Source organism: Hemicordylus capensis, chromosome 6, assembly GCF_027244095.1.
Source record: "Hemicordylus capensis ecotype Gifberg chromosome 6, rHemCap1.1.pri, whole genome shotgun sequence".
In the NCBI taxonomy this organism is placed as follows: Eukaryota; Metazoa; Chordata; class Lepidosauria; order Squamata; family Cordylidae; genus Hemicordylus; species Hemicordylus capensis.
The window spans coordinates 63,789,039-63,801,855 of record NC_069662.1 but is presented as its reverse complement, the minus strand read 5'-3'; the positions used below and the strand labels follow the sequence as shown (position 1 = coordinate 63,801,855).

The 12,817-nt window shown below is 41.3% G+C and overlaps 1 protein-coding gene across 15 annotated transcripts in view; it reads right to left on the bottom strand.

Moving 5' to 3' along the window:
- EPHA5 (EPH receptor A5) overlaps positions 1 to 12,817 on the bottom strand; it is a 381,695-nt gene that overhangs the window by 259,097 nt on the left and 109,781 nt on the right. Inside the window, exon 1 of one of the 15 annotated variants that reach the window (XM_053260120.1) lies at positions 11,137 to 11,172. The exons of the other annotated variants lie outside the window; for them this stretch is intronic. The gene's annotated coding sequence lies outside the window, so the exon portion shown is untranslated. Of the gene's footprint in view, positions 1 to 11,136; positions 11,173 to 12,817 lie in introns of those variants that run through there. 15 annotated transcript variants of the gene reach the window in all.

Genomic DNA, 12,817 nt, shown 5'->3' with positions numbered 1-12,817 from the left:
CCCAGTCAAGTCCCTGCTCCTCCTCTGGCTCTGGTAGGAGCTATGACATGCCGCAACATTAAGCTGGAGCCTGCTAGATGCACCAGGGAATTCAGGAAAGTACACACAGGGATCATATACCCAAAGGGGATAGCAACGGGCAAGAGAATCCAGGTTTGGACACATGTTGGGCCACAAAAAGGGACTTTTTAAAAAGCATTTGCCTGCCCCCAGGAAAATGCTTTATGAATGTATGCAACATTCATGCTGGAAACAATTTGTAATTGTTCAGAACAAAAAGTTTGAAGAGCTTGAGGCTTGCGAGATTCTCGCTCCTATTCATAGGGATGTGCACGGAACAACAGAGGCGTGGTCCGGCACTGGGGTGAGTGTGTCTTTAAGTGGGGGGGATAGTACTTACCCCCTGCTCTTCCCCCTCCAGTGCCAGAGGGAGAAGAGCAGTGGGGGGGTAAGTACTATCCCCCTCCCTTAAAGACACACTCCCCCTCCGCCGAACCGCTGGACTGGCAGAATTCCAGACCGGTCCAGAGGCCTTTTGTATGGCCCCGGACTGGTCCGTGCACACTCCTACAATTCAGGAGTTCTGGAGGACAAAAGATTAGGTACATTGCTCCTTTCTTTGGGGTGATTTGTGGCAAGTGGGCACTGGTTCTCCTGCATGACTCATTGGGTGTTGCTTTGGGGCAGTTATCCAGACAGGCTCAAAATGGCCTTGAACATTCTTGATGTTTCTCCCCATACCAATTAACTAACTCTCTTAGGTAGGAGAAGCCAAGTCTGGATATGCTTATCAATCTTATCAGCTTTCTGTCTTTTGAGCAGCTGGCACTTCCTTTGGATTGCTGCAATATCAGGATAATTCTTCCCAGGCCCATTCTGATTCTTTGTTATGTCTAAGGCATCAGGGATGCACCAAAATTAGGACTATGGATTGCATTCCCATCTCTGGGAGCCAGATCCTGGGTACAATCCTGGGTGTCATGAGTGAGAGAAACACAGGGCTGCAGCTATGTATACTGTAGCAACATAAATCTCTTTCCCCACCTTTACAGTCTCTTGTGTTTTATCCCCAAGGAAACTCCATAAAGAAAAATCTATAAATACTCTTTGTTCCTCTGATCTCTTTGCAAAGTGCTTGACCTCTGATATGATGGTAAGAACTGAGTGTTAGTGTCCTGAAACTCTGCCTGGCTGAGCGCCCATGCTTGCACTCATCTTCCTATCCCTCTCTGAGGGTCAAGGGAGGGCCAAAGGCTGTGTCCTCTCTCCTGAGCAAAATCACTGTACTCCTAAGCTGAATCATGATGAAATCTCTCAACTGCATCCCTGGACAAGATTCCTGCCCTGGAATCCCAGTGCTCTCCTTGACTGGCTATCAGCAGACTGGATGCCCTTGCCCATTTAGAACCTCTGGCCCAGCTGCTGGCTTCTTTAGAGGTGTAGATTGCTCTTGCCTGCCCAGAAAGTCTCTCTGCCTCCTTGATCTTGCTTTGGCAATCATCTTTGCAGTAAGAACCCCTAGATGTCTCAGCAGAGACCCATTCCCTTAGGAACATAGGAAGCTGCCATATACTGAGTCAGAGCATTGGTCCATCTAGCTCAGTATTGTCTGCACAGACTGGTAGCAGCTTCTCCAAGGTTGCAGGCAGGAGCCTCTCTCAGCTCTAGTTTGAAGATGCCAGGAAGGGAACTTGGAACCTTCTGCATGCAGATGCTCTTCCCAGAGCAGCTCCATTCCCTAAGGAGAATATTTTACAGTGTTCACACATGTAATCTCCCATTCATATGCAACCAGGGTGGACACTGCTTAGCAAAGGGAACAATTCATACTTGCTACTATCACTCTCAACTCAGCAGACTTTAAGAAATGTAAAAAGACTGCTCTTCCTTTTCCTTTGTCCTCCTTTGACAATCAAACTTTCTAATTCCAAAACTGCAATGCTCTGGTATCAGCCAAATAAACTGGAATAAATAGCAGGCCAGAGAGCAGGGCCGAAGATGCAGATCTTAATGCTTAGGTAGGTTCATCTGGTCACAGGTAATCTTTTGATAACTTCGCCCGAGCCAGGCCATGTCTTCAGGCAGTGATAGTTATTTATAAAATAAGGGGTTATTAGGGTCCTGTCATGTTCCAGCCATTACCCATGCACACAGATTTCCATCTGGATGAGGCATTGGAAATACAAGGGCAAATGATGGGAAAGCATTGTATACATACAAAAATTACAGTGATTAAGGAGGTTAATTTTATCTGTCCTCCCTCCCTTGATCAAACACAAAACAATATGTGAGTAAAATTAAAAATGCAAACTGTTCCTCATAAACTGCAGTACTCAAATCCATCAGATACTGTTGTGTGCCTCACAGAATTGCCTCGCACATAGCATTCTACACAATCAGCCCCTACACAATCAGCCCCATTAAAAAGGCAGCACTTCACTTGCGGCTGCTGAAGACACACTGCAGAAAGGGACAAACTTTAAGGAGAACACACACATGTGGTAGCAATAATGTATTTGGAGTTCTTCCCAAGAGGTAAATAGCTCTTCACTTTAAGGCCCTGGCACTGCTCGTATTCACAGTCAGTATGTGTTTATTGACAGATGCCGATTACAGCTAAAGGACCATTCAAATTAAATATACCTCTTCAGCTTATGTTGTGACTCTTGGTGCTATATTTAAAGTACAGAACCACTTTGCAAACACAGTTGTAATTGACAACAGATGTAATTGTATGCATATATTTAAGGTAAAGTGTGTTGTCAAATCCATTTCGACTCCTGGCGCCCACAGAGCCCTGTGGTTTTCTTTGGTTGAATACAGGAGGGGTTTACCATTGCCTCCTCCCATGCAGTATGAGATGATGCCTTTCAGCATTGTCCTATATCGCTATAACTCCCTCTCCCTGGATATAACTCCCTCTCCCTGCCTGATATAGTTCCAGTGGGGATTTGAAATGGCAACCTTCTGCTTGTTGGTCAAGCATTTCCCCTCTGTGCCATTAGGTGGCGAGATGCATATAAGGAGGTATAATTGTATATACTTCTGTGGTGAAGCCTTGTGTGGACTAGCATTTGCTTACTTCAATCTTTCATTAGGTCTTTCATTGAGCATTCAGCAAAGTTTCTCAATGACTAGACACTGCTGCAATGCTAAGTGGAACTACAACCCAATGTATAGATGCAGCAAATTACTTGAAGGGCTTTGGTTGCAGGGCAAGGAGTATGTATATTTCAATCCTGTTTCATGAAAAATGCCATGCCCATATAAAAACAGCATAGCCCAAAGAAAAAGTGAAACTGAACTCTCCTCTCTGATATCCTAGCTTTCTATGTGCAAGGAGCTTTCTTTGGCTGCATTCAAGTATGCCAACCTTTGCCTTCAACATGAAGTAGCTCAGTACTAGAAAACCTTCATTACTGAATTCTCCTGCAGCTATGCATTAGACCTTACTTCCAAATAAATATGCTTAGATTTGGGTCATATTCCTTTGAAGAATAAATCCCACACATGTGCATACACAGACATGGACTGAAATGACCTGAGAAATATGTCTGGGCATTAACCTCACTCTAATTTCCTTATTTCTAACACTAGCAGAGGAAGTCCCGACTGTCACAAGGCATGAACAATGCCTAGTGACACAATATTTCATTCATATGGGCAACAATATGCTCACAAACCTGACTGCCCTCTCTTAGAGCTACTATGCAAGACAATCAAGCCATAGGTAAATGGCCCTATTCACCCTCAGCACAGGACCTCCAGTGACTGTTGCTGGCGTCTATCTTATGTTCTTTTTAGATTGTGAGCCCTTTGGGGACAGGGATCCATCTTATTTATTTATTATTTCTCTGTGTAAACCACCCTGAGCCATTTTTGGAAGGGCGGTATAGAAATCAAATAATTATTATTTTACACAGTCAGACAGGTGTTATTGACTGGTTTGTTTTATCCAGACATCGAGTCCTTCCCAAGGACCTGGGATGCCAGAATTTTATTGTCAATGTTGTTGCTGTTGTTATAGTTATCGTCACAGAATATAGGCTGTTCCCAGTAAAGCTGCTTTTTGTAATTGGCTGATGGTGATTTCTGTGGCCCCTATGGTGTTGAGGTGCTCTTCAAGGTCTTTTTGAACTGCACCTAGGGCGCCAGTTACCACTGGGATTATTTTCGTCTTTTTCTGCCACAGCCTTTCCATTTCAATTTGTAGATCTTTGTATTCTGTGATTTTTTCTATTTCTTTTTCTTCTATTCTGCTATCCCCTGGTATTGCTATGTCGATTATTTTGACTTGTTTTTCTTTCTTCTCCACTACAGTTATATCTGGTGTATTGTGTGGCAGATGTTTGTCTGTTTGTAGTCGGAAGTCCCATAATATTTTTACATCTTCATTTTCTTCAACTTTTTCAATTTTATGGTCCCACCAATTTTTGGCTACAGTTAGCTTGTATTTTTTGCAGATGTTCCAGTGTATCATCCCTGCTACTTTGTCATGCCTTTGTTTGTAGTCAGTCTGTGCGATCTTTTTACAACAGCTGATTAGGTGGTCCACTGTTTCATCTGCTTCTTTACAAAGGCGGCACTTGCTGTTTGTGGTGGATTTTTTGACTTTTGCTCTTATTTCATTTGTTCTTAGTGCCTGTTCTTGTGCAGCCAGTATTAAACCCTCTGTTTCTTTCTTCAAGTTGCCATTCTTAAGCCATTGCCAGGTCTTGGTGATGTCTGATTTTCCACTTTTATTGTGCAAATATTGACCATGCAGGGGCTTATTTTTCCATTTTTCTGCTCCGTTCTTGACTTGTTCTTTCTTGTACGCCTGCTTTCTTTCATTGGTGTTGAATAGTTTCGCATTATTGACCATTTGAAGTGCATCTTCTTCACTGTCCTTGATATATTCTACAAGGCTTCTTTTCTCCTCCTCTACTGTTTGATGGACTTGCAGCATTCCTCTTCCACCTGATCTGCGAGGGAGGTATAGCCTATCGACATCACTGCAGGGGTGCAGAGCATGATTGATGGTCATGATTTTCCTGGTCTTACGATCTAGCGTCTCTAGCTCTGCCTGGGTCCAGTCTATTATTCCTGCAGTGTATCTGATAACAGGTATAGCCCAGGTGTTTATGGCTTGTATGGTGTTCCTGCCATTGAGTTTGGACCTGAGAGGATTTTTCTAACTCTCCTGATGTATTCACTTCCTATTTTTCTTTTAACTTCAGTGTGTGCGATGTTATCAGCCTGGAGAATGCCCAAGTATTTGTAATGTTCTTTCTCTTCTAGGTTCTTGATCTTGCTTCCATTGGGCAGTTCTATTCCTTCTGTTTTTCTTATTTTCCCTCTGTTCATTATTAATGCAGCACACTTGTCTAGTCCAAACTCCATTGCTATATCGCTACTGAATATACGGACAGTGTTTAGCAGTGATTCGATTTCTGACTGGGACTTTCCATACAACTTCAGATCGTCCATATACAGCAGAGGGTGGATTTTACTTGATGTTTTAGATGTTTGGTATGCGAGGCCTGTTTTGTTTAGCATTTGTGAAAGTGGGGTCATGGTGATTACAAACAACAGAGGGGATAGTGAGTCCCCTTGGAAAATGCCTCTTCTAATGCTAACCTGTCCAAGTGTCTCACCATTGATTGTTAACTGTGTAATCCACATGCTCATTGCTTTTTAAATAAATATCTGGATGTGTTTTTTGAAGGTTTGGATGGCATGCGTATCTGTGGTATGAAAAAAGTAAAATACACAAAGACTTTTTGAATCACTATGTGAGAAGGAGTTTAATGAGGGTGTGGTTAAAATATAAAAATTGGTTGGAACCTAAAACTCCGTTATGGATATCTCCGATTGAAGCTTTATCATGCAAAGAAGTAAATATGCAAATGTGTTGGGGTACCTATAGGGATTTGTTACATTTTCAAGACAAGGATTGTAAGTTAAATAGTTTAACTGAAATACAAAATTTGGTTAGGGATTGGTTTCAGTATCATCAGTTAAATGAGATATATAAGAAAGTCTTTAATGTCGGATTTGAGGATGAGATTTCAAGTTTTGAGAAGGAATTATGTCAAAATGATGAAAAATTAGTTTCTTAAATGTATAAATTGTTACTTCTGGAGGAGACAAGAGAGGAAGTGGTTAAAACGACCATGATAAAGTGGGCTCAAGATGTGGGGCGTAATATAGAAATGGCAGCCTGGGAAAAGTTATGGAAAACTGATTTAAAATTTACTGCATGCTATGCAAAAGAAAATTATTATAAAAAGATGTATAGATGGTACTTGACACCCAAAAAAATTGGCATTAATGTATAAAAATGTTTCAAACAAATGTTGGATGTGTGGACATTCTGAAGGTACTTTTTTTCATATGTGGTGGACCTGTGGGAAGGCTAAGGCCTATTGGGATATGATATATAATGAGTTAAAGAAAATATTTAAAATGACATTTCCTAAGAAGCCAGAATCCTTCCTACTGGGAATAACACAAGGTTTAATTTCTACAAATAATTTAACATTCTTCATGTATGCTTCTACGGCGGCCAGAATAATATACGCACAAAAATGGAAGAGTAATGAACTGCCTTCAAAAGAAGATTGGCTGATAAAAATTTTGGAATATGTGGAGATGGCAAAACTTACAACACTGATAAGAGACCAAAACTTAGAATCTTTCAAAGAAGATTGGAAACCATTTTTGGTGTATCTAAAAAACTATTTTCCTACTATGGACCTTACAGCTGGATTTGAAATTTAGAGAGAAAAGGGGGGGAAATGCAGGTTGGGTAGACTAATTGTGTTTGTAAGGGTTTAAATTTATGTTTTGAATTATTATTATAGCAAGGGTACATTTTATAGCTGATGTTTCACAAAGAGAGATGCGTGGGAAGTCTACTTCTGTTTATTATGTTTGTTAAGAATGAATATTATTACTGTTAAAATCAATAAAAATTCAATTTGGAAAAAAAATATCTGGATGTTTTTGCTGACACCAGTTGATTCTAAACATTTTAGGATCCATGTGTGAGGCAATGAATCGAAGGCTTTCTTGTAGTCAATCCATGCAACACTTAGATTGGTTTTTCTTCTCTTGCAATTTTCTAAAATCATTTTGTCAATCAGCAGCTGGTCTTTTGTGCCTCTGGTGTTTGGGCAATTTCCTTTCTGTTCAACTGGAAGCTGTTTGTTAGTTAAGTGTTGCATCACTTCATCTGCTATTATGCCAGTTAATAATTTGAACATGGTTGGCAGACAGGTTATCGGTCTATAATTACTTGGAATTGCACCTTTTGCTGGGTCTTTGATTATGAGATGAGTTTTCCCAGTTGTTAGCCATTGTTCAATATCACCTCCTTGCAAAATGTGATTGAACTGTTTGGATAGTTGTTTATGAAGGCTTGTTAGGTGTTTAAGCCAAAAGCCATGCAGTTCATCGTCACCTGGAGCAGTCCAATTTTTAATTTTCTTTGCTCTTTCACTTATTAATTCTGGTGTTATTATTAGATCTTGCATTTGTTGGTTACATTTTTGACCTCTTTCATCAAGCCTGCTTTTTTATTATAATCTATTGGATTGTCCCATAATTTCCCCCAGAAATTGCACTGTTTCTTCTTTATTTGGTGTTTCTATGTTTCTTGCAGTTTCTCCTCCTATGCTTTGGTAGAAATGTCTCTGATTCGACTGGAATTGGAGATTCTGCCTGTGTTGTGTAGTTCTGGCTTCATATCTGCTAATCTTCTTTGACACTGCTGTTATTTGCAGCTTTATTATTTCCAGGACTTCTCTAATTTTCCATGAATCTAGGTGGTATTTTTGGATCAGATAGTGTTTGGTGTTTTCATTCTTCAGCTTCTTGTCTTTCATATCTTTCAATTTACTAGCATCTGATCTAAGCTTGGAGATTTTATTTTATAATCTTATCTTCCATTTTGGTGATGTACTACTTCCTTTTTTTACAGGTCCATTGATCTTATATCCGAGCTCTTGTGTTGTTATTGTTGCTGCACTGTACATTAGTTCGTTTGTTTCTTGCAAATTATTGGTTGTTATTTCTCCAAGTGCAGCATTGTCATCTTTTAATGTCTGAGCAAGTTGTTTTTTGGCAACTGTTTTTAGAGCTGGAAGTCGAATCCTGGTGGTTGTTTGGTTCATGTGCTCAGTTATTTTTTGCTTTAATTCTTGTTGCTTTTCTGTTAAACGGCATTTGGGTTTTTGAGGTGAAGACAAAGGGGAGGTTGCCTGGTTTTGATTGGCATCCTCTATTTCCAACACCTCCTCCTCCACCTGCACCTGAGCAACTGCTTCAGTTGGTGGTAATTCTTCTTCCATATCTTGAGCCTGTGTTGCTCTTTGCAGTTCTTCCAGCTCAACTCCTGTGAATACTTTATTTCTTATTATGTATCTTCTCTGGTCTGCTAGCCTTTGTTCTGTTATTTCTGTATCTGGATGCTTCTCTTTCCAAATTTGGTACATTCTTTTAAAATAATCTCTTCTAGTTGGACTAGACTTGTAATAGCAGATCATTATTTCCTTGTTGGCATTTTTCGTATATTTCAAACTGTAAGTAGGCTGGAACCTGCCAAAACTGGAAGGTTTGGAAGACACACCCAATGTTAACGTGCCTGGCACAACACCACAATTCAGGAGAGTGCACATCCTCAGTACTCTGATGGCTTGGGGCATTCCTGCTTATTGCATTCTGTGTAAAGCCACCCATACTGTAAAATATAAACACTAGCAGGTCATCAAAATGTTTTTAAAACAATGTGAGCTTAGGCTTGTGCAAACAGAGGATCTCCTCTGGATTTAAGGCACTTTTCTGATCCAATACTCTTCCATGAAGTCAGAAGCAGTTTTTCTGTGAGCAGAAGATGCTTTCCACTAGCACACCTTTGGATCCAAGCATTGTGTGTGCAATGCAGCTATCCCTGTGTAGACGATGACTCTGTAACCATGACTATCAAGATTGTGGGGGTGACATTAAGGGCTATTAGAATGTACTAAGCTATCACTTATCTTTTCTTCCCTTTGCTTAACATCCTGCCTTATTAAGAGTACTGAAGATCCTGCAAGCTCATTTAAGGTGTTGTGCCATTTTGATTCCTCCTAGTAATGCTATACTAGAATGATGTGTTTTGGTGAACCAATCAGGCTATCTACATTGTTAGATTCATTAAACTGTTAGACTTTTGACTGCCTTAATAGTCCTATTACTACATAACTGATAAGTACTTAGGGGGACTTGACAAAAGAACCTTGATGTACCTTAATAACTGGAGATTTTTTCATTAATGCCTTGAAATGTATCTTAAGCCTTCAAAAGATGATACTTTCACTTAGTAGGAGGAGAGAGAAACAGTCTGGAGTAGGCTGATGTTGGAGAGAGCAAGGTTGAGCTATTAGAGCAATCTTAAGATGAAATACAGGAAAGGTTAAACAGACTCATGGTGACTAGCTTACTGGGTGTTAAGACACTAATTTCAGTTGCGTCCAAGACTTTTTGGGATGAAGAAGACACTATAATGATGGTTCCCCCAGACCTTAAGGGCTAGTAAAGGCGAAGTATGCCATCGAGTAGGTGTCAACTCCTGGCAATCACAGAGTCCAGTGGTCGACTTTGGTAGAAAACAGGAGGGGTTTACCATTGCCACCTCCTGCGCAGTACGAGATGATGCCTTTCAGCATCTTCCTATATTGCTGCTGCCCGATATAGGTGTTTCCCATAGTCTGGGAAACATATCTTTTCCCATAATCTGGGAAACAAACCAGCAGGATTTGAACCAGCAACCTCTGGCTTGCTAGTCAAGTCATTTCCCCACTGTGCCATTAGGTGGCCGATAAGGGCTAGTGCATCGTGTCAAAAGGCCTACCAGCATTATCCCCTTATTGTTAAACTCTGCCTGAAGACTTATGAAGATAGCTAGCTGAAGATTGTGTATCATTTTGGTTGGGCCTAATAAACATAATTCTAGAAGCATGGCTTTTGAACTAAGCATTTCTGCTTGAGATAAAGCTGGTGCCTCTTTTGCTTTCCTACTATATCAGGGGTTCCCAAACTGTGGTACTCCAGATATTGCTGAACTACAACTCCCATCATTGGAGCTGGGTATGAGGGGAGTCGTAGTTCAACAACATCTGGAATACCACAGGTTGGGAACCCTGTACTATACCAATCAAAAGGGAACTACCACAACCTAATTGATTTGTGATGGTTCCAAATTTCACAGTCACAAATGAAAGTGTGGAAGTTTTTAGAAAAAATTCCATCACATTTCTGCTCATATTGCTTTTGGACCTTTTCTTCCAAAAGAACAGATTTATGCCTAGATTTGTCTATAAAGTCTATATGTCACATCAACTGAAAGAAACTTATGAATTTCTAAGTGTTTGCAGAATAAGCTAGTTAAAAACCCAGAAAGGCACACACCTCTGCAGTTCCACTAAACAACAGCTGCTCATGCTACTACTCCCTCATAAAAAAACAAAAACAAAAAAACCCATTCAAACTGGGATAATTAAAATGATTTCATTTAAGAACATTTCAATATATGACTGTGTGACCTCTATTTCCTTGCCTGGATCACTTGCTGCTCTATTCCAACCAAATCTATTATTTATAAAGTGATATTATATTAGTTTTGCACTGGAAAATAGAACTCCTGCAATCCAGCCCTTTCTTAACTTTGAGCACACAGCAACCTGCAAGAACAAGGGTTAGAAATTGATTAATTCCCTGAGAACATAGTTTTAAGCAAGTTTATACTAGCAGCCTCTCTCCCTTCCTTTGGAGAGAAGGGATTCTTGTTGTTGTTTATTTTAAAGATAAGATCTGTTGTCCTTTGGAAGACTGGTTAGGTGCTTACTATTCATGAGCAGTTGAGTAGGTTCATGTGCACAAACTGGTTCCGCACCTCCTTTGGGAAGCACTGAACAAGCTCGGGCACCCACAGCAAAACCAGTTCGGGGCAGGGAGCGGTTCCCTTAAAAAGCAGGTGGTTGAGCGAACACCGTGCCCAGAAAAGTGGCAGGGTGGCAACAGAAGGAGTAACAGTGGTGGTTGGTCAGTAAGGGCAGGAGGGGATGTGCCCCCACCACCCGCAAAAAAACCATGCTAGTAGAAGTTCAGACTTACCAGCAGCAAGGGAATCCTCCAAAGCAGGGAACTTCTTCCAGCCCATCCTCCCCTGCCTGTAAGTTCTTGTTTTGGACTTACTGGCGGAAACAACTGCTACTCATGCTGTTCCAGCCAATCTGATTCCTAGGGGGCTCCTGCTGGCACTGCCCCCAGGAAGAAATAAAATAATGGGTAAATTGTACTTCCTGGTTGCTTCAGGGAGAATATTTTTAATATGTGTTTTCCCTTCTTCCTGAGGAGCCCCCTAGGTATCAGATTGGCTGGAGCAGCTTGAGGAACAGCTATTCCAGACAGTAAGACCAAAAGAGGAAGTTGCAGGAAAGGGAGAAGGGGCTGGAGGAAATTCTCTACTCTGGAGGATTCCCCAGCTGCTGGTAAGTCCGATCTTTTATTAGCTTGTTTGTTGGGGGGGGGGGGGTGCAACTCCTGCTTTCTCCCTTCTATCTTTTGTAACTGCCTTGTGCCCTTCCCTTTCTGCTTTTTGCCTTTCTCCCTGCTTTTTGCCCTGGCTTTTCTGCTTCTGCCCTGCTCCCACCCTGCCCACAAAACATTTCTGTTTTCTACTTTTGCTCCTGCTTTTCTGCTCCTTCAAGCTGGCAGGCTTGGGTAAATACCCAAGCCTGCTGGCATGGAGAAGGGTGTGGGGGGCGGGGGTAGGCTCTGGCCTCAGTGGCCAGGTTCTCCCCTGCCCCTCCACTCCAGTGCCCACCAGCCACTACTGACACTACTTACCTGCTTTTAAAGGGAACTGCTCCCCGCCTGCACCTGCACAAGCTGTCCATGCCATGCACATCCCTATACTCAAGGCTTGCAGCATTAGAAGAAAGGTACAGAAAATCACTGTCAATTATACACTATTATTGGTTGGAGCTTTGTGAATAAGACTTGTAGAAATTAGTATGACATCCTCTCAGAGCAAGAACTGAATTTGACAAAATTTGTATTTTGTTTCTCACATTAAGGGGCAGGGGGCTGAGTTCATTTTATGGCACTCATGCTTGCTGTTAGCTCTATGTGAATATTATGTGGCATCTAGACTACAAATAGTGAGAGCAGAATTATTCCTCTTGCACAAGATGTATAGAGAAAGGCATTTTTCACTGATCCTCCCCTTTCCCCTGCAGCCCCCTATGCCCTCATGTCCTTGCAGATCCCCAACCATAAGGAAGATATTTTCAGCAAGTGCTACAGAGGGAATACAAGGATCAATGAAAACGGCACACATACCCCTTGTTAGTTCTGTCTTGGTCTGGATGCTATCCATTAATATTTAAATCTACCTTTAAGGGCAAGTACTTTGCTCAGCACTTTCAAATAGCCTTCATCTCTTTCCCATTTTGCAATACTGGTACCTGTCCCTTCTTTCTGCTTGTTCCATAGGTGTTGCAAACATATTTATGTGACACCTATTTGCCTTCGCCAGACGATGGGCAGATCTAAAGCACAGACAGAGCAAAGACAGATGTAACATTCTAATGGTTTTAAGAGTGGCTTGGAAACACATCACTGTCCTAATCACAACCACATGTTCAACCCACTTCCACCCCATTTTCAAATGTGTATCCATCTTCACTTATAATTCAGTTTAACAGTCATTCCCTCCACTCCAGGGAATATTGGAAACTGTAGACAAGTGTGGAAAACTATAAAGACCTCCAAAAGAGAGTTTTCAGCATTT